The sequence below is a fragment of the Eutrema salsugineum genome, unplaced genomic scaffold (genome assembly GCF_000478725.1).
Source record: "Eutrema salsugineum unplaced genomic scaffold, Eutsalg1_0 scaffold_18, whole genome shotgun sequence".
Classification (NCBI taxonomy): Eukaryota; Viridiplantae; Streptophyta; class Magnoliopsida; order Brassicales; family Brassicaceae; genus Eutrema; species Eutrema salsugineum.
The window spans coordinates 2803260-2824740 of record NW_006256846.1 but is presented as its reverse complement, the minus strand read 5'-3'; the positions used below and the strand labels follow the sequence as shown (position 1 = coordinate 2824740).

The following is a 21481-nucleotide window of genomic DNA, read 5'->3' as shown; positions in this document are numbered from 1 at the left end:
TCCTGGATCAAGCCTGCTGAACACATTTTACCGAGGTTTGCAACCAAAATACAAACTTTCACTTGATACAACTAGCAATGGAAATTTTGGACAAAAGACGATAGCACAAGGAAGAGCCCTCATCAAAAAATTGGCTCAAGCCAATAGCAATAATTGTCCTGAATACGATCTCTCGACGAAGCAAATCGGAACATACAACAAGGAGATAACCGAGTTGAAGAACATGATGAGCCAGCTTTTGAAGAGCAACAATTGCCCAATCCATGCTTGTGAGACCAACAATGGCGCAGAAGATGAAGGACCTAGTGATATCAATCACATTAATCAAGCCTTTCAAGAAGAAGAGGTGAACTATGTAGGAGCACTAGTACCATATCAAAACCGCTTCAACAATGGTTTCAACAACAACTTCCGGAATGCAAAGTACAACAATCTCTCTTACCGCAATCCAAATGTGGAGAATCCTCAAGATCAGTACTACCCACCTCAGCAAAAATCCTTCCAAAACAAGTTCCAAGGTGGAATCTTCGGAGGGACAGGAGCTTATCAACCGCGACAGCCATATAACTACCAAGGTACGGGTTTTAACAATCAATTTGTACAACAGCAAGGAGTCACGACGAACCAGCTAGCTTCACAAATCGGTAGACTTGAACAGTCCATCCAACAGCTCGTTATAACGAACGAAAAAGCATCTAAAGACGTGAACGTGAAAGTTGACTGCATGTACAATGACCTGAACGGGAAGTTTGAAGCTTTATCTTCGCACGTCAAAAAGCTAGACGTACAAGTTGCCCAAACAGCCGACTCTATGAAGAGGCAAAGTGGAGTTCTTCCAGGAAGAGTTAAAGATAATCCTAAGAGGTTTTGCAACGCCATAACAACATTGCTCGAAGAAGAGGCCAGAACCGATGGAGAGAAAGAAGAAACCCCAATCTTTGTACCACTTTACAAGGATGTCGATGCCAAGCAGCCACCATTTAATGTACCTCAACGATCACCATTTCAAAGGATTACAAAAGCCGACGATCCGGGACGTTTTGTTTTCCAATGTTTCATTTCAGGAATCAAGTTCACAGATTGCCTGTGCGATTCCAGAGCCAATGTCAACATCATGTCAAAGACGTTTGCCGAAAAATTGGGCATAAAAACCTTAAGGACATCGACGGGTAAGGTTATCTTTGGAGATTCATCTCAAAAAGATACTGAGGGGGCGATTCATGATCTACAAGTTCTAGTGGGAGACAAGATTGTTCCAGCAGATTTCCAAGTCCTGGAGATGGATAAAGACAAGGAGAGGCCACTCATTTTCGGGAGACCATTCCTAGCTACCGTAGGAGCAGTAATCGATCACGCAAACCGGCATGCTGTTTTCCTCAATGTGGATCGCAGAAGGTTTTACCCGACTATCCTAGATGATTTTCCAAGCAAAGGAACCGGCCAAAAGAGAAAGAAAAGGAGAAGCCGAAAGCTTTTGCAAAAGATCAAGATCATCATTCCACCGGATGCAACAGAAACTAGTGAGGACCAAATCCAGGAGCTGATCGAAAACACAAAAAGGGTTTTAAACAATGTTAAAGTCCGAAAGAAGAGTAAAGGAAAGAAGACGGCTCCTCAAGGAGAAGAATTAAAACCTCCAGCGACCGGAAGTGATAAAGGCACATCAAGTGGAGTGCCATTCAAATCAGCCTGATTCTTCATGCCTACGTCGAGCTAAACGACTTAAAACAAAAGCGTTTAATGGGAGGCAACCCATTTAGGTACTCTTTCTTTTAGTTTTCTTTTCCTTTTTACAATTTATGTTTTCTTTTCCTTTTAAGTTTCAGATATTTTATAAAACAAAAACACAAAAAATCAGAAAATTAGAAAAACCAAGAAGAAAAGGGTAGGTTTTTAGCTGCTCGGCTCGGCAAAGACCAGAAAGTTGGACAAAGGCCGCAGGAGAAAGAACCGCGGTCGCGACCAACCGACCCACAGCCAAGGGAGCATCGACCGCGGCACCGTGAATGTGACCGCGGCCAAGCCCTCAATCGCCGCGGTCGCGCATCTCCTGACTGCGGCCGTTGGTCGTTGAGATGAGAATGCGGATTTCCGCCGCTTTTCGAAAGTTCCCGGAGACTCCCGGTGACTTCTGGAGTATTCCCGGTAAAGCCCATTAAGATTTTCTGTAAGTTTTAAACCTCCGTTGCGTGCAAGACAAGAAAGGTAAGTTCCCGTAAACTTAAGAATTCCCGGAAATTTCCCGTTTTTGCTACAAAAACGCTTTTTAAATAAAGGAAATGCAGGATCAAAACTCCTTTTTCTCTTCTCTTCCAAAAGACTTGGAGATTTAGGAGATAGGACACCTTTTTCAATTCTTAATCTTTTTAAAAGATTCTTGGCCCAAACCTCACTCTTTCTCGAAGCTGATTTCAATTCTGTCATCAAATCTCTCTTTCCAGCAAGGTATGAAGCTCAAACTCGCCATTTTTACTTGATTTTAGAACTTAGGGTTTTCTTAAAAAGCCCAAATATTGGTTTATTGATGGTGGAAATAGCTTAAGAACAATAGATTATCCTTTTAGGTTATCTAAAAATCGATTTTAACACCTAGCTTAAGAGGAATTGAGATTTTTGAAATTTGGATTCTACATGCTTTATAAAAATCGAATTTGGAACATAAAAATTGATGAATCTGATTAAGTCTTGTGTGATTAGTGATTAGTATTAGGTAACCTATAGATTTGACATGGAAATCGCTCATAAAAACCGATTTTTAGAAGATTTCTATGTTGAGAACATCAAAAATCCGAATCTAGTCATGAACTACTCGATTTCTTTGATTCAATGTCAATTCTGCTTGCTCATGGTTTTAATTAATCTCTTTATACTAGTATTAGTATAACTGATCTTAATGTGTTAAAATCAGCATCCATATTCACTCTTTTTCCAAGAATCAATTCGTTTTGCAAAAAAATGGAACAAACCAGATCCCGAAGAAGCCGTCGCACTGGTGACAGCTCTAAGGACATTCCCCATGATGCTACTCTAGGAGAGTACATGCTGAACCAAGCAAGACCGAGAAGACGAAACTATGTGATGAGATTGCTCCAGCACTGAAGAGAAACACGAGCAACTCCTGAGCCACCACAGATTCGATACATTGGCAAGGAGATAAACCCGAGAGTGGACTATGCAAGACGTTTCAAGAAGCTTAACATCAAACCCACGCCTTGCATTGATTATCATACACTTGAGATGCTTGGAATCAGAGAAGACGTAATCTGGTACATCGATGCACTAAAGCTGAGACCCTACATGGAGCTGAACCTTCCAACTTATCCTGAGCTAGTCCGCGAGTTCTTAGCAACTATTACACTCCACCACACGAAGAAAAGGAACCCCAGAGCATCAGATGGCATCTTGTCATTCTCTATCCGCGGACAGCCTTACTCGCTCACCATTTCTGAACTTTGTGAGGCTCTTAAGCTTCCATACACCGATGGCATTTACCTTGAAGATGAACCCGATTTTAACTTGTGGAGAGAGATGGGTCATGGATTCTATGATAGCGGGAGATCCAAGTCAGCCGATGATTTTCTGCCATCTGTACCTCGTCTACCATTCACCATTGGCCAATACATAGTGGCCAATGCAAAGCGTGATGCAGCTGCGGCCCGTGCTCACTTTCAGCCATCTGTTTCGACCGGCCACACCTCATCATCTACATCATCACACACACATTCTGATCTGGAGCACAGAGTTGAGAGACAGGGACGACGCTTTGAGCGCGTTGTCACCTTCCTACAGGAGCTGCACCAGTTCGCAGCAGACACATCGGAGGATGAGTGATTGATCAGCACTTCACTGCCATCACGGTTCTATCTTCATTTTCTTTTCTTTTATCTTATTTTATTTCGCTTTTATTCACCATTTTCTCACCAACATTTTCACACTGGGGACAGTGTGATTTAAGTCTGGGGGAGGATGTCTATCCGTACTAATCATTTTCTTGCTTTCGCTTTCAAATTTGAAGCACTTTTTAAATTTTAATATGTAACCTATTGATGCGTGCTCGTGTCAACTACGTGAGGGAACAAGTTTTACCCTTAACAAAACAAATGAAAGCCGCAAGTGCACAGCTAATCAGTTGTAGTATTTAGGGATCGAATCCACAGAGATTTGTGTGCCTGGTATTCTTCTACGGTTTTTAACTTTATGTCTAGACTAAATTGGTTTTAAAGGTTGGTTGTTTTTCTTGCGAATTAAACTAAAACAAAAGAAAGCAAATAAATCTATCCTAAAAAGCAAGTAAGAAAATCGAATGGAATGCAATTAGAATAGGCAAATATCGAATGAAAGACTAATAAGGCAAGTAAGATATCGCATGAAAAGTAAATAAAGCAAGTAAATAATGAACTAAGGAAATTGAAATGCAGGTCTAAGAAAGCAAGTAAAAATCGATGGAATTGTAAACTATGGCTAAAAACACTGAGCTTTTGGGAACTCTAAGGGATCATAATCGGTTTTAACACTAAGGTAGATAGATTGGGATTGACAGATAACGATATATGGGTTCTAGAGTTAGAGTACGGCGGTATGACTACGTCACTATCGTGATCATAACAACTGTTTCTCGCAACCCTGACCAGTAGGTTTCCACTCTGGCCCTGGAAGGGAGAGAACGCAAGAGCCGCACAAGACTCGTCAATACTCACGATCTCGCCGCAGGTAGGTTTCCACTCCTACGGAAAAATCGCCTGTTTCATTCTAGGGCTGATACTTAATGAAAACTTTTGCAACACTAACTATCTAGATCAGATACTAGGTGATCAATCAAGCATACATGCAATAAGAACAAGAATAAACAGAGAACAGGTCGAAATCCCAAATCTATAAACCTAGATGTCTTAATCGATTATGAGAGCCCCTTTCGGGAACCCTAAGCCCAACTCGGGATCTACTCAGACATGGCTGAGTTTGACATCATCATTGGTTTTAATAAAAGTAATGAAAAACAGTAAAGAAAAGAGATAAAGAAAGCTTCATTATTGAAGAACTCGGACTTGAACAATCTTCTACAAAAATCTCATAAAAACGGCTAAAGGAAAAGGGTTTCTGTAAAGTATGAATGGCTGTCTCTAAATGACCTAAATGACATGTATTTATAGTCTCCAATACTCCATGGTCTCTAAGGTTCCGGAATTGAGGCTGGGAATGACTTTGGGCTTCAGATAAGTGGGCTTTGAGTCGGAGCTTGAATGCCGCGGTCGGGAGTGTTGTGACCGCGGCAATTGGCTTGTTGGCCGCGGTCGGGAAGCTTCTAACCGCGGCAAATAGCTTGTTGGCCGCGGTCGCGTGAGTTGCTGGCCGACTCCGCGTGGCTCCGGGGCTAATGGAATATCTTGAGATCCAACCGTTGGAATGTCTCCAAACAAAGTGCATTTGAAAGCTGGTTGATTCTTCTATAAGTTGTCCAATTTTGAGGGTGATCAGACGGTGAGAAGGTCTTCGTCTCTCCATGAGAGTTCTGACGGTCTGCATTTATCCAAAAGAGTCTTTTTGTTCCATTTTGTGCTTCTTTATCCCAAATTACCTGAAAAGTCTTTTAAAATCCGGAAACATAGAAATCCTTTGAAAACCTTTGAAAATGGAGTAAAAACACCTGTAAAAGATATTAAAATGATCCATAAAAATGGTCAAAATCCGGTGTTATCATCTCCCCCAGACTTAGTCTTTTGTTTGTCCTCAAACAAAACAAAGGCTAAATCTCGGCGAGAGGTTTGAAAATGCAGGAACTAAACAAAATCTCAGAGACCAAACTTCTAGACTAATATCAATCAGTATGCATCAATCGGGGGTAGCCTAGAAAATTCTCACTAGCAATACAGGCATAACTAGTCCGTTAATCCGTCATACAGAAATCTATGCACTAAGATCTAACTTCCAGTCAACTAGCTCTTAACATTCATTAAAAATCTTGGTGGTTCTCATCAAAGAAAATCTAGGCAAGGCAATCTAGGCTAGGTGTAAAGAAGGATTATTTTGGGGGTATGGCTTAAAGTGTTTAAGGGTTACCTGAAGATCTGGAGGATGCAGGACATTATGCAAAACCGCAAGAGAGAATGAAGCTGTTGGTATCCACAGTTTGAAAAAGAAAGAATGAGGGTTCAAGAGAACAAATCTCTCTCTCCCTAAAACCTAAAACTTAAAAGTATTCTAAAACAATAAGAAAGATAGAAGATGATCGATTAGGGTTCCTAAGACATGTATTTATAGTGCTCAAGATCTCTCTGGACGTCACTTAGGGTTTCTCCAAATGAAGGAATCATTGTGGGCTTCAGAAATGGGCTTCTGGGCTCGGAGGTTGATGACCGCGGTCGGGACAAGTGTGACCGCGGGGAACGAGTGGTTTGCCGCGGTCGGGATGCTCCTGACCGCGGGGAATGAGTGTTTTGCCGCGGGTGGAAGTGCTTGCCGGCTGGTTTACGAGACATCTTGCTCTTCGCGTATCTTTTGATTGAACCGTTGGATTGCCAAGCTGTAAAGTGCACTGGAAAGCCGATACTTCCATCTTTAAGGTCTCCAAATTTGAGCTGGATCAGACGGTGAGAAGGCCTTCAATCAGGGGTGAACTTCTGACGATTTGACTCTGAGCTAAAATCTGGTTATCAACTCCCCCAGACTTAAACCTTTGTTTGTCCTCAAACAAAGCAAAAGCCTAAACTGGTTAAGTGAAAACAAAAATAGGGAATGCACAAATCTCATAGACATGAACTCCTAAACTAGGACCAAAGATAGTGCATCAATCCACAACTTAGTCTAGAAAATTCTCACCAATGCACAAAAGATACTAGTCCACTTTTTCCGTCATGCAAAACTTAAACAATTTAAATCTTGATTTCAGTCAACTAGCTCTCTACATTCATTAAGTTCAATAGTGAGTTCTCATTAAAGACATCATCCAGGGTAGACGGCGTTTGGCATTAAAGGGCTATTTAAGTGGTGGAGTTAAAGTGTTTCGGGTTACCTGAAGATCTGGAGGATGCAAGATAATATGCAAAACCGCAAGAGAGATAAGAACCTGTTGATGACCACAGTTTTCAATCACTTCTTCTTGCCAAATGTTGTTGCATAATCCTTCCTCCTTTGTTGTAAACAGCTGTTCCCCTAGACTTAGATTCTTTCCGGGAATCAGAAAACAATCTCCAAAACTCCATAAAATCGAACTCCAGTTGCCTTGGGACTTAAAATTCGACCTCTCTAGACTCTCTAAGGCTTTTATTTCCTTTCTTTTCTTATTTTCGGATTTTTTTTTTTTGGACGGAAATGCCTTTTAAAGAGAGAGAGACTAGAGGACGAGATTGTACCAAAATTTGAGATTTTTCTAAGGCAAACTGAGCTTCCTCTTGTGTTGAATCCTTCCGGGAACTCTTCCAGCAAATCACAGGTCTCTGTCCTTGGTGACTGAAAACTGCGTCGTTCCTCTTTCTCTCCAACGTTTTTGCACTTATCTGCATATAAGACAATAGAAAACAAGAGTGCATGTGGTTTGAAAGAGGATTGGTTAAGGTGGGGAACTAGCTAAAGATGAACTAGCCATTCAGGATCAACAGAGAGTGGTAAAAGGATAAAGGAGTCCTAAATGTATGATTCGTTTCCCTGGTCTAATGCTTTAATGAGAAAATTAAGTCCAAATTAAGTCCAAATAAAACAGAGCTAGTGTATCCCTCCATCTAAATCGAAATCATTCAAATTCCTCTGGGGTACTTCGTTTCAAATGTGCTTAGCTACCGCCTAGTCTAGTCCTAAATCATGAATGAGCATGTCACTAGGAACAGTCTAAAGCACACAGTCAACTATCACTGATTCATGTTCACCATTCCCTTTTAAACGTATTTTGTTTTGAAAACCGATTTTGAAAAACTTTAAGGAAAATGAAAAAAGTGTAGATAATGCAAGAATCATGAAAGAAAGGTGGTTAGAAAGGGATGAAATCCTCCCCCAGACTTAAATCACACTGTCCTAAGTGTTAAACAAGTCGAGATTGGATGAGAAAAATACATAAATAATCGAATTGGTAAGGACAAAGAGAACTTACCTGGATCCGGGATGCTGGTGGAGATGAACCGGATTCATTCGAAGGGGTTTGGGAAGGTGATTAGGTGGTGATGAAGGTGGTGGAAGGTGATGAATGAGGTGTAGGGTGCTTGGTGAGGTGAAATGGGGTGAAAGGGGTGGTTTGGGTCGGGTTTGGATCTCAACGACCAAGGGCCGCGGTCAGGGGCTGCACGACCGCGGCAAACAAGCACTTGGCCGCTGTCATATTCACGCGACCGCGGTCGATGAGTAGTTTCCCGAGGTCAGAACATCTGCGACCGTGGGGGCTTATTTCGCGGCCTCTTCCTGCTTCTCCTTGGTTCCTGCTAGGCCGAGCAGTCAGGTACCATCCTTCTTTTTGGTTTTTTCTGGTTTTTTGATTTTTTTGGATTTCTGTTTTATAAGAAACACCTGAAACTAAGAAAAAGAAAAAGATCAAAAGGAAAAGAAAGAAAAATCCTAAAGAAAACAATACCTCAATGGGTTGCCTCCCATTAAGCGCTTCTGTTTTAAGTCGTTTAGCTCGACTTTTGGTGTTGGACGTGACTTATTCCAATGAAGAAGACTTTGTCCTGAGACAAGTCTTTTTCGACATCTCCTTGCTTTGCCTAGCAGGTTCATCGTCACTCCAAAGTTCTTCTTCAAACTCTTCTGCTGCAGAATGTTTTCCTGCTTTGCTGTTGTATGAGACAGCTTCTGTGAAGACATCTTTGTTGATATTAGCAAATGAAATCCTCCGGTTTGGCCAGTCCATTATAGCTCCGGAAGTTGCTAGAAAAGATCATCCGAGAATCACTGGATATGTTGCATCTATTGTCTCGACAATGTAGAAGTCGACAGGCACTATGCAATCTCCTATTCTCAAAGGAATTTCATGAGCTATTCCTTGAGGTGTTGCATTTGAATCATCAGCTAGGCTAATCTTTGCTCTAGTCCTGCGCAGGTGTCTAATACCAAGTCTCAAAGCAATTGCCTTGGACATCATGTTAAGACAAGCTCCAGAATCACATAGCACGTTTTTAAACATTTCTCCTCTAATAGAACAAGAGATAAGAAACTCACCTGTAGTCTTGACCTTATGGAGAATTCGAACTTGCCTTTCTCTGTAGGTGTTGGCTGGTGTCTAGAACGCAGAATAGGATTCACAAAAGAAAGCTGCAGCGTCATATTCAATGATTGAATCGATGTATGGCATCTTTATCTCGCTGCATGTCTGGTCCTCTTGGATTGAAGAATCAGCTGAATCTTCAACACATTCCTTTGCCATCATACAAGGTAATGATTCCTGCCAATCTGGTTCTTCATCTGAAACTTGGTTTTCTTCTTCCTGAGTTGCTTTTTTAGGTGCTGGAGGCTGAAGTTGGGACAGAAGATGTATTATTTTCCTCTCAAAACCCGGAGGAACATCTGAACGACCAACTCCCGCGGTCAGAGGAGTCGCGACCGCGGGAAAAGTGCTCTTGGCCGCGGTCAGGACGCTTGGACCCGCGGCTCCGGATATGACTTGCTCAAAGTCTGTTTCTTCCTTCTTGTACTTGACACGAACTTCTCCTGCATCTTTATTAGGTAGACTAGCATCATATGAACTCATACCAGGGCGTTGATGTGCATCTTCATCAGGATCTTTGGGATATTTCTTAGAAAACCTCTCAAATTGCTCAATGTTGGGCATCTGCTCCATTCTTGCATCAATCTCCCGTGCTTTGAGCTCGAGTTTGTTCAGCTTGTGCTCGATCTCTTGCAACTCTTCGTCTGTCTTCTCTCTATACCAGGAGGCGGATTCTCTGACTTCTTTAATCTCCTGTTTTGATTCAACAATATCACTTGAGTTTTGTATGATGTCATACCCTTGTCTTGTCTGCTCTGTTGCGACTTGGTGGATCATCCCAACTAGTGTTTGTGAGTCCTTGTGGTTTTGCTCTTCCAAAACTCGAACATGATTGGCCATATCATCGAGTTTTTTGTTGAACTCTTCAGAGATTGAATCAATTTTCTTGAGCAGGGTGTTCTCGGTGAGAATCTGCTGATCAAGGAACTGGTTTATCATTCCTTCGAGGCGTACCAAACGTCTGCTGATCCTCAAGTTGTCCTCTTGCTGACTAGGGTTCTGAAGTGGAGAATTATAGGCGTGTGGCTCGAAGTAGGTTGGAGGAGGGCCATAAGGATCTTCCCGGCGTCGAACAGTCTCTCTGCGCCGGTGGTAAGGGTGGTTTGGCTGGCTGTATCGATCCATGTAGCTAAAATTTCGGGCTTGGGGTTCTTCTCTGCGTCTTGTGGCTTGAGGAGTGTTATAGAAACCGTTCTCATAGTGTATATTTCGATTTATAGGATCCATATCTTCTGAAATGGAAACAAAATAACCGAAAAATGGAAAGTTGCAGAAAAGGGGGTTCTAGAGTCGATTTACTAACCTTTCTCGGGGTTTTGCAGAAAAGAAAACGTGTGCCTTCCCCGGCAACAGCGCCAAAAACTTGATGGTGACTTGATGTGGTGTGTTGAGGGTTGTCAAGTTTTACCCTAATTGAAATCAATAGCCGCAAGTGCACAGCTGATCGATTGTAGTACTTAGGGATCGAATCCACAGGGAAGGAGGATCTTTTCCTGCAAAAAGCCTTTGAAATAAGTATTAAGTAAGGAAGTCTAGAACCAAAACGGTTTTGTGGGGGTTTGGTAGTGTGTTTGTAATGCAAAAACGAAATCTTAAAAGAGAATACAAGAATTAAATGACGTAATAACTAAACTTAACGAAAATGACTAAAAATGTAAAAAACGGATATCTAATTGCTTAAATGAAAATGAACTAAAAAGGAAAGACAATATTGAACTAAAGCTTTAAAGAAAATCGGTGTAAATCAATAAGAAAGAAAGCGTTGGGGTTCAGGGAAGTTTTCTCAGGGGTACGAACGATTCAAAACATTGCTAGAGAGTAAATTTGATAAGATCTTAGCTTAAACTTTTCGAACTGGAGTCACGGACGTATGAATACGCCACTGTCGTGATCATAGATAACTATCTCTCTCAACCCTGACCAGTAGGTTTCCACTCTGGCCCTGGAAGAGAAGAGATGCATTATGTTTAAGACTCGTCCTAATTCACAAATCACCCATAGGTAGGTTTCCACTCCTATGTTTGTTTTGCTCTCCCAAACTAGATCTGATACCTGATGAACACTTTCGTGTCACCAAGCATCTGGATCAGATTGTAGTTCATGACGCTATTCTCATGCAGTAAAAACGAATTCAGAAGAAAAAGTTCTAAGATTCGGCTCAAAAGCTCATGGAATCCTCATCGAACATATAAATCCCCATCGAAAATCCCTTAATCCCAACAATAAACGAGTGGTTTGCCGCGGTCGGGATGCTCCTGACCGCGGGGAATGAGTGTTTTGCCGCGGGTGTAAGTGCTTGCCGGCTGGTTTACGGGACATCTTGCTCTTCGCGTATCTTTTGATTGAACCGTTGGATTGCCAAGCTGTAAAGTGCACTGGAAAGCTGATACTTCCATCTTTAAGGTCTCCAAATTTGAGCTGGATCAGACGGTGAGAAGACCTTCAATCAGGGGTGAACTTCTGACGGTTTGACTTTGAGCTGAAATCTGGTTTTCTATCCATTTTGTTAAGCTTTTCCCTAAGTTTCCTGAAAAGAGTCTTGGAACTACAAATACTAGAAAAACGTAATAAAAGTACTTAAAAACAATTAAAAACATAGAAAAAACATTTCAAAACGATCAATAAAAGTGGTCAAAATACGGTGTTATCAGTTGGCTCTAGAGAAGATCGTGTGTGCTAAGAGTTTGTGCACAACTCTCACTGCTGGGTGGCTAAGAAGGGCTAACTTAGATCTCCCACTATCATAGGCTCCATGACCCATCTCTCTCCACAGGTTAAGATCAGGTTCATCTTCAAGATAAATGCCATCAGTGTATGGAAGCTTAAGAGCTTCACAAACCTCGGAAATGGTGAGAGAATAAGGCTGTCCGCGGATAGAGAATGACAAGATTCCTTTTCTCTTGAGTGCTGGAGCAATCTCATCACATAGCTTCTTCTTCTCGGTCTGGCTTGGTTCAGCATGTACTCTCCTAGAGTAGCATCGTCAGGAATGTCATCGGAGCTGCCACCAGTTCGACGGCTCCTTCGGGATCTGGTTTCATCCATTTTCTGCAAAATGAAATGATTCTTGGAAAAAGAGTAAATTTGGGTGCTAATTTTAACACATTAAGATCTGTTATACTAATACTAGTATAAAGAGATTAATTAAAATTATTAGCAAACAAAATTGATATTAAATCAGAGAAATCAAGTAGTTCATGACTAAATACGGATTTTTGATGTTCTCAACATAGAAATCTTCTAAAAATCGGTTTTTATGAGCAATTTCCATGTGAATTCTAAAGATTACCCAATACTAATCACTAATCACACAAGACTAAATCAAATTCATCAATTTTGCTGTTCCAAATTCGATTTTTATGAAGCATGTAGAATCCAAATTTCAAAAATCTCAATTCCTCTTAAGCTAGGTGCTAAAATCGATTTTTAGATAACCTAAATGGATAATCTGTCATTCTTAAGCTATTTCCACCATCAATAGACCAAGATTTTGGGTTTTTAAAGAAAACCCTAAGTTCAAAATCGAGTAAGAATGGTGAGTTTGAGGTTCATACCTTGCTGGAAAGAGAGAATTGATGGTAGAATTGAAATCAGCTTCGAAAAAGAGTGAGGTTTGAGCCAAAAATCTCTTAAAAAGCTTAAGAATTGAAAATGTGTTCTTTCTCCTAAATCTCTAAGTCTTTTGGAAGAGAAGAGAAGAAAGAGTTTTGATCCAAAAAGTTTGTTTCTTTTCTTTAAAAAGCGTTTTTGAAGCAAAAACGGAAAATTTCTGGAAATTTTTAAGTTTACGGAACTTACCTTTTCTTGTTTGCACATTAGGAAAGTTTAAAACTTACGGAGGATCTTTTCGGGTTTTACCGGGAACATTTCGGTAAATACCGGGAATCACCAGGCAAAACCGGGAATCACCAGGCAACACCGGGAATCACCAGGCAAACACCAGGCAACACCAGGAAATCACCAGGCAACACCGGGAATCACCAGGTAAACACCAGGCAACACCAAGAAGCGGCAGAAATCCGCGGAATCATCTCAACGACTAACGACCGCGGTCAGGAGACGCGCGACCGCGGTGGTCGAGTGCTCGGCCGCGGTCACATTCACGGTACCGCGGTCGATGCACCTTTGGCCGCGGTTCCGTCTGTTGCGACCGCGGATCTTCCTCCTGCGGCCTATTGTCCAATCTTCTCGTCTTTGCCGGGCCGAGCAGCTAAAGACCTACCTTTTTCCTCTTGGTTTTTCTAATTTTCCGATTTTTTTGTGTTTTTGTTTTATAAAATACCTAAAACTTAAAAAGAAAAAGAAAGCATAAACTCTAAAAAGGAAAAGAAAATTAAAAGAAAGAGTACCTAAATGGGTTGCCTCCCATTAAGCACTTTTGTTTTAAGTCGTTTAGCTCGACGTAAGCATGAGGAATCAGGCTGATTTGAATGGCACTCCACTTGATGTGCCTTTATCACTTCCGGTTGGTGGAGGTTTTACTTCTTCTCCTTGAAGAGAAGTCTTCTTACCTTTACTCTTCTTTCGGACTTCAATGTTGTTCAGAACCCTTTTTGTGTGTTTCGATCAGCTCCTGGATTTGGTCCTCACTAGTTTCTGTTGCGTCCGGTGGAATGATGATCTTGATCTTTGCAAAAGCTTTCGGCTTCTCCTTTTCTTTCTCTTTTGGCCTGTTTCCTTTACTTGGAAATTCATCTAAGATAGTAGGATAGTACCTTTTTCTGTCCACATTGAGGAAAACAGCATGCCGGTTTGCGTGATCGATTATTGCTCCTACTGTAGCTAGGAATGGTCTCCCAAAAATGAGTGGCCTCTCCTTGTCTTTATCCATTTCCAGGACTTGGAAATCTGCTGGAACGATCTTATCTCCCACTAGAACTTGTAGATCATGAATCGCCCCTTCAGTATCTTTTTGAGATGAATCTCCAAAGATAACCTTAACCGTCGATGTCCTTAAGGTTTTTATGCCCAATTTTTCGGCAAATGTCTTAGACATGATGTTGACATTGGCTCCGGAATCGCACAAGCAGTCGGTAAACTTGATTCCTGAAATGAAACATTGAAAAACAAAACGCCCCGGATCATCGGCTTTGGTAAGCCTTTGAAACGGTGATCGTTCAGGTACCTTAAACGGTGGCTGCTTGGGATCGATATCCTTGTACAGTGGTACAAAGATTGGGGTTTCTTCTTTCTTTCCATCGGTTCCGGACTCTTCTTCGGGCAATGTGGTTATGGCGTTGCAAAACTTCTTAGGGTTATCTTCAACTCTTCCTGGAAGAACTCCACTTTGCCTCTTCATAGAGTCGGCTGTTTGGGCGACCTGCACATCTAATTTTTTTACGTGCGAAGATAAAGATTCAAACTTACCATTCAGATCATTGTACATGCAGTCCACTTTCACGTTCACGTCTTTAGATGCTTTTTCGTTCGTCATAACAAGCTGTTGGATTGACTGTTCAAGTCTACCGATTTGTGAAGCTAGCTGGTTCGTCGTGACTCCCTGCTGTTGTACAAATTGATTGTTAAAACCCGTACCTTGGTAGTTATATGGCTGTCGCGGTTGATACGGTACTATTCCTCCAAAGTTTCCACCTTGAAACTTGTTTTGGAATGATTTTTGCTGAGGTGGGTAGTACTGATCTTGAGGGTTCTCCACATTTGGATTGCGGTAAGAGAGATTGTTGTAATTTGCACTCCGGAAGTTGTTGTTGAAGTTGTTGTTGGAGCGATTTTGGTATGGCACCAGTGCTCCTACGTAGTTCACATCTTCTTCTTGAAATGCTTGATTAATGTGATCGATATCACTAGGTCCTTCCTCTTCTGCGCCATTGTTGGTTTCACAGGCATGGATCGGGCGATTGTTGCTCTTCAGAAGCTGGCTCACCATGTTCTTCAACTCGGTTATCTCCTTGTTGTCTGTTCCGGCTTGCTTCATCGATCGATCGTAGTCAGGACAGTCATTGCTATTGGTTTGAGCCAAATTTTCGATGAGAGCTCTTCCTTGGGTTATCGTCTTTTGCCCAAAATCTCCATTGCTAGCTGTATCAAGTGAAAGTTTGTATTTTGGTTGCAAACCTTGGTAAAATGTGCTCAGCAGGCTTGATCCATGAAATACATGATGAGGGCAATCACGTTCATACTCCTTAAAACGTTCCCAAGCTTCATTGATGAGGACATAGAAGCACAAGCTCCACCTATACCAGCCGTGAGACAAGGGCCAAGAACAAGATCCGGAACTAGAGTCTTGAGACAGGAGTTTAATCAAGCTATTGAAGCCTTACTTAGCATCCACGAGCAAGAAGACTCTTTGTACCCAAGCTTTAAGGCCACGGTCCAAGAAAGAAGCCTGGAAGAGCCTAATAAAGAAGAAGCTTACCTGATACAAGACGGCCCAACAACTGAATTGCCACTTCTCCGACCCAACAAAGAAGTGTCCTTGTTCAGCATCAGCATCATACCAACTTAAGATCATCTCAGCCGTCCAACCCACCAAGGTAAGAGAATGAATACGTTTATTTACTTGCCTAATATGGATTTTCTGTCTTTGGTTTGTTTTACAGGTTCTATTCATAGTTTTAAGCTTTAAAAGTACTTCTTAATATCTTTTAGTTATTGCACGAGTCTGTATTGTTTTCTTAGAGTCCCAGAAGTTGTATCCTTATTATGTAATTTGCTTCAAGTCCCCAAGAAGGGCAAAGCTGCGTTGGACTCTCTTATAAAGTCCCTTATAAGCAGCCGTGTATCTTTTACCCTACTATCAATAAAATAACGCAGTTCTTCAAGCTTTTGTCTTGCCTTTGAATTCTCTGAATTCGTTTGAGAGTTGGTGTTTGATCCTTCTCTTGAGAGTTGGTGTTTGATCCATCTCTCGCCGGTCTTATCAGAGTTCAGTCCATAGAGCTTTGTGGCGACCCTCGTTCCACCGTGTGCATCATCATTCGCTTCATTCCTTGACTCAATCAGAGAGAGTTACACAACCAACTGATCGAGTTCCATCCTCTTTTCATATCAAACCCATTCCTTATTCTTGTTGAGAGAGTTACACAACCAGCAACAAGGATCCATCCCCATCTATAGGCCCGTGCCTATATCATCTGGTATCAGAGCCGAAAGGTTTCAAAACCGGGTTTTATCTTTTCATACCTTTCGGTTAAATCTCCTTTGCATCTTTGCTTTCTTGTCGCACACTCATTCAAAAAAAAAAAAAAGAAGAGTTCTATTCGGTTGCATACATCGCATATCATCTTGAGCATTCATCTATATATCTAAAATCATTCTCCTTAGCATCATTCATAGCATCGACTAGTTGCGGCTCATTGTTAGAACAAAAATTTTATCAAAAGCCCTAGCTAGCCAGAAAAGGAAAGTTTTCATAATCACGCACAAAAAAAAAAAAGAGTTTACATTTCTTTAACATTGCACCGTCGTTTTATTGCATTAAAAGAAAAGGAAAGAACCAAAAACAACACTTAGTCGTATTTTTTATTTCTCTTTTGCACTTGATCTTAGTTTGCTCTTGAACGTAGACACCAATCATGGGAGACAATGTCGCACCCCTACCAGAAGTCATGCAGCAACTACTTGACGGTATGGGGACTCTGAGCGACCGTCTTAACTTGATGGAACAACGGTTGCCACCACCAGCCCAACCCAACAACAATGGGAACCAACCGAGGCAACAACATGACCACGATGGAGAAGAGACTGATGATGACATGCCTAGTCTTGAAGATGAACTCCCACCTGACCCAAATCACCGGCGTGGCAGACGGGATAATCATGGCCAAGGCCAGCATCAGCGCCGTGAGAGAGGGAGGAGCCGAGAGAGAGATAGAGAAGACGAGAGATATGGGGGCAAAGATCTTAAACTTACACCACCTACCTTTGCTGGAAAGGTCAACCCCGAGGCTTACCTGGATTGGGAAAGAAGAATGGATCATATCTTTGATTACTACCAATATTCCGAAGCCAAGAAGGTGTCTCTAGCCGTCGCACAACTGACCGACAATGCTCTCACATGGTGGGACCGAGAAGTCTCTGAAAGACGGAGGCTAAGACGTGGCCAGATCACCACTTGGGAGGACATGACATTCCACCTAAGGAAGAGGTATGTGCCCGCTTATTACTTTAGAGACTTACAGAAACGTTTTCGGAAGTTGTCTCAGGGAAACAGGCCCGTAGAAGAGTACTACGAGGAGTTTGAGACCATCAGAAATCGATTGGAGCTTTAAGATTCGGAGGAGACATTGATGGCCCAATTCGTTGATGGCCTCCAAGATAGAAAAGCGAGAAAAGTAGAGTGGCAGAGCTATGAGCACATGGAGGATCTACTGCACTGTGCTATACAAGCCGAGCAGCATTTCAAGAAGAAAGCAGCCACTAACCGAGGAAAGTCTACTTGGACCCAACCCTTCTCTAAACCGATGGACAAAGGCAAATCTATAGAAGTGGAAAATCGGTTCAAGAAACCAACTTCCGGGCCATCAAAGCCGGCTCCACATGAGCAAGGTAAGTTTCCTAATCAAAGGTCTCGAGATATAACATGCTTTAAGTGTCAGGGAAAAGGCCACTTTGCAAAAGAATGCCCAAATCAAAGGGTAATGATATTGAGAGACAATGGAGAGTATGAGTCACAAGATGAGGCCGAGCTAGAAGCCACTGACTCAGAAGAAGAGGTCACCAATTTCCCTGAGGTTGGAGAGATGTTGGTAATCAGGAGATCTCTTGGTGCTCTAAGTGACCCCGAGACACTCCAAAGAGAAAACATCTTTCATACAAGATGTAGCATTGGAAACAAGGTATGTAGTCTCATTATAGATGGTGGCTCTTGTACTAACGTGGCTAGCAAGTATCTTGTAGACAAATTAGGTCTTGAAAAGACAAAGCACCCAAGCCCATACCGATTAAGGTGGCTCAATGATACCACGGAGGTGAGGATTGCGGAGCAAGTTGTTGTGCCATTCAGCATTGGAAAGTATAGTGATCAAGTCACGTGTGATGTTGTACCCATGCAAGCCGGTCATCTGCTCCTTGGGAGGCCATGGCAATTTGACAAAGAAACCATGCACAACGGTCGCACCAACTACTATTCTTTCACTCACCACAACAAGAAGCACAACTTAGCCCCTCTCACGCCATCAGAAGTTCATGAGATGCAACAGGCCATGAGCAAAGGAAGACAGCTAAGTAAAACTAATCTATTTGTCTCACCGAATACAATTCTTAAAACTCTTGATCATAAACAACCGGTACTACTTATGATCTTTAGAGAAAGTCTGTTTTCAGGTAATGAAGAAGGTCAAGAGCTCCCACACGAGGTAAATCAGCTATTGGATAAGTTCCAAGATGTCTTTCCGGAGGAGAGACCAGCCGGCGTTCCCCCCATAAGAGGCATTGAGCACCATATCGATCTAGTACCCGGAGCACCCTTGCCTAACCGAGCCGCATATAGAGTTAACCCAACATAGGCCAAAGAGCTAGAGGCTCAAGTCCAGGATTTAATGTCTAAAGGATACATAAGAGAGAGCCTCAGCCCATGTGCAGTACCCGTCTTGCTAGTACCCAAGAAGGACGGCTCTTGGAGGATGTGTGTGGATTGTAGGGCCATTAACAACATCACCATCAAATACAGGCACCCAATTCCGAGACTAGACGACATGTTGGACGAGTTAAGTGGAGCTACTATCTTTTCAAAGGTGGATCTAAAGAGTGGCTATCATCAAGTGAGAATGAAGGAAGGAGATGAGTGGAAAACTGCCTTCAAGACCAAACAAGGTCTATACGAGTGGCTTGTGATGCCTTTTGGCCTCACAAACGCCCCAAGTACCTTCATGAGACTCATGAACCACGTCTTGAGAGCATACATCTGTAAGTTTGTAGTGGTTTACTTTGATGATATTCTGATTTACAGCCAATGCTTAGAAGATCATATTAAGCATCTTGAACAGGTTCTAGAGACACTTAGAATAGAGGGTTTATATGCAAATCTTAAGAAATGTATCTTCTGCACTGATCAATTGGTATTTTTAGGATTTGTTGTAAGTTCTCAGGGTCTTAAAGTGGATGAGGAGAAGATTAAAGCCATCCAAGAATGGCCCACACCATCCACGGTCGGACATGTTAGAAGCTTTCATGGTTTGGCAAGCTTTTACAGGCGCTTTGTCAAGGATTTCAGTACTATAGCAGCCCCATTGACATCGGTGATCAAGAAGAACACTACTTTCACTTGGGGGCCGACTCAAGAAGCCGCATTCAACAAGCTGAAGGAGAGCCTCACACAGGCACCGGTTTTAGTCCTTCCTAACTTTGATAAAATGTTTGAGGTTGAGTGTGATGCATCAGGTACTGGCATAGGAGCTGTTCTAACTCAGGGAGGGAGGCCAGTAGCTTACTTCAGTGAGAAGCTAAGTGGAGCAACACTCAACTACCCAACTTTTGATAAAGAACTCTATGCTTTGGTGAGATCACTAGAAACGTGGCAATACTATCTGCTTCCAAAGGAGTTTATCATTCACACAGACCATGAGACCCTCAAGCACTTAAGAGGCCAGACGACACTTAAGAAAAGGCATGCCCGATGGTTAGAGTTCGTAGAAACCTTCCCATATGTGATTAAGTACAAGAAGGGGCAAGAGAACGTTGTAGCCGATGCACTTTCAAGGCGTTACACTCTCATCTCGACAATGGAAGCCAAGATCATGGGTTTTGAGCACATCAAGGGTGGATATGAATCTGATCCCGACTTCTCAGAGGTCTACAAAGAAACTACAAGGGCCGCCTTTGGAGTATTTTACCAACAAGATGGATTTCTATTTAAGGAAAAGCGGCTATGCATCCCACAAGGGTCCATGAGGGAGTTGATCACTAGGGAGGCTCCTGGAGGCGGGTTAATGGGACACTTTGGCCGAGACAAGACACTGAGCGTGCTGATGGAGCATTTTTACTGGCCACACATGCGAAGAGACGTGGAGATGCTATGCACCAAATGCATCATTTGCCTCCGAGCTAAGTCCAGGTTACACCCTAATGGTCTACATATGCCTTTACCTATTCCTAATGCACCCTGGGTGGACATTTCTATGGACTTTGTTCTAGGCTTGCCTAAGATACACAACAAAGACTCCATTTTTGTAGTAGACAGGTTCTCAAAGATGGCGCACTTTATACCATGTAACAAGACCAATGATGCAACCCAAACAGCTGATCTCTTCTTTAAAGAGGTCGTGCGTCTTCATGGAGTGCCCAGGACCATTGTTTCAGACCGAGACACAAAATTCCTCAGCCATTTTTGGAAGACATTGTGGAAAAAGCTTGGCACCAAACTTTTATTCTCCACCACTTGTCATCCCCAAACGGATGGACAAACAGAGGTAGTAAACCGTACACTCTCAACCTTATTGAGAGCCATGGTTGGTAAGAATCTCAGGAATTGGTTATCGTGTCTACCTTTCATTGAATTCGCTTATAATCGTTCCAAACACTCCGCTACTAACCAATCTCCTTTTGAAGTTGTCTATGGGTTCAACCCTCACACGCCTTTAGACCTTACTACTTTGCCACCAGCTATCTACTCAAGCGCAGAAGGAGAAGCTAAGGCTGACTTTGTGAAGAAACTGCACCAAAAGGTTAAAGAGAGATTGGAGAAAAAGAACGAAAAGGACAAAGCAAGAATTGATAAAGGGCGCAAGGAGGTTACCTTTTAACCAGGAGAGTGGGTGTGGTTGCACATGAGGCAAGAAAGGTTCCCACAACAAAGAAAATCCAGGCTTGCACCAAGGGGAGATGGGCCATTCCGAGTCTTGGAGAAAATCAACGACAATGCATACAAACTGGAGCTGCCAGGTGAGTTTCATATCTCTCCTACTTTCAATGTTACTGACTTGTCCCCTTATGATGCAGGTGAATCTGTTCTGAGGTCAGAACCTTCGCAAGAGGGAGGGGATGATGAGGGCATAGAAGCACAAGCTCCACCTATACCAGCCGTGAGACAAGGGCCAAGAACAAGATCCGGAACTAGAGTCTTGAGAGAGGAGTTTAATCAAGCTATTGAAGCCTTACTTAGCATCCACGAGCAAGAAGACTCTTTGTACCCAAGCTTTAAGGCCACGGTCCAAGAAAGAAGCCTGGAAGAGCCTAATAAAGAAGAAGCTTACCTGATACAAGACGGCCCAACAACTGAATTGCCACTTCTCCGACCCAACAAGAAGTGTCCTTGTTCAGCATCAGCATCATACCAACTTAGATCATCTCAGCCGTCCACCCACCAAGTAAGAGATGGATACGTTTATTTACTTG

At 42.4% G+C, this 21481-nt stretch overlaps 1 pseudogene; it reads left to right on the top strand.

Moving 5' to 3' along the window:
• Nucleotides 1-15297: 15297 nt before the first annotated feature.
• LOC112087393 lies at nt 15298-15362 on the top strand (annotated as a pseudogene).
• Nucleotides 15363-21481: the final 6119 nt, after the last annotated feature.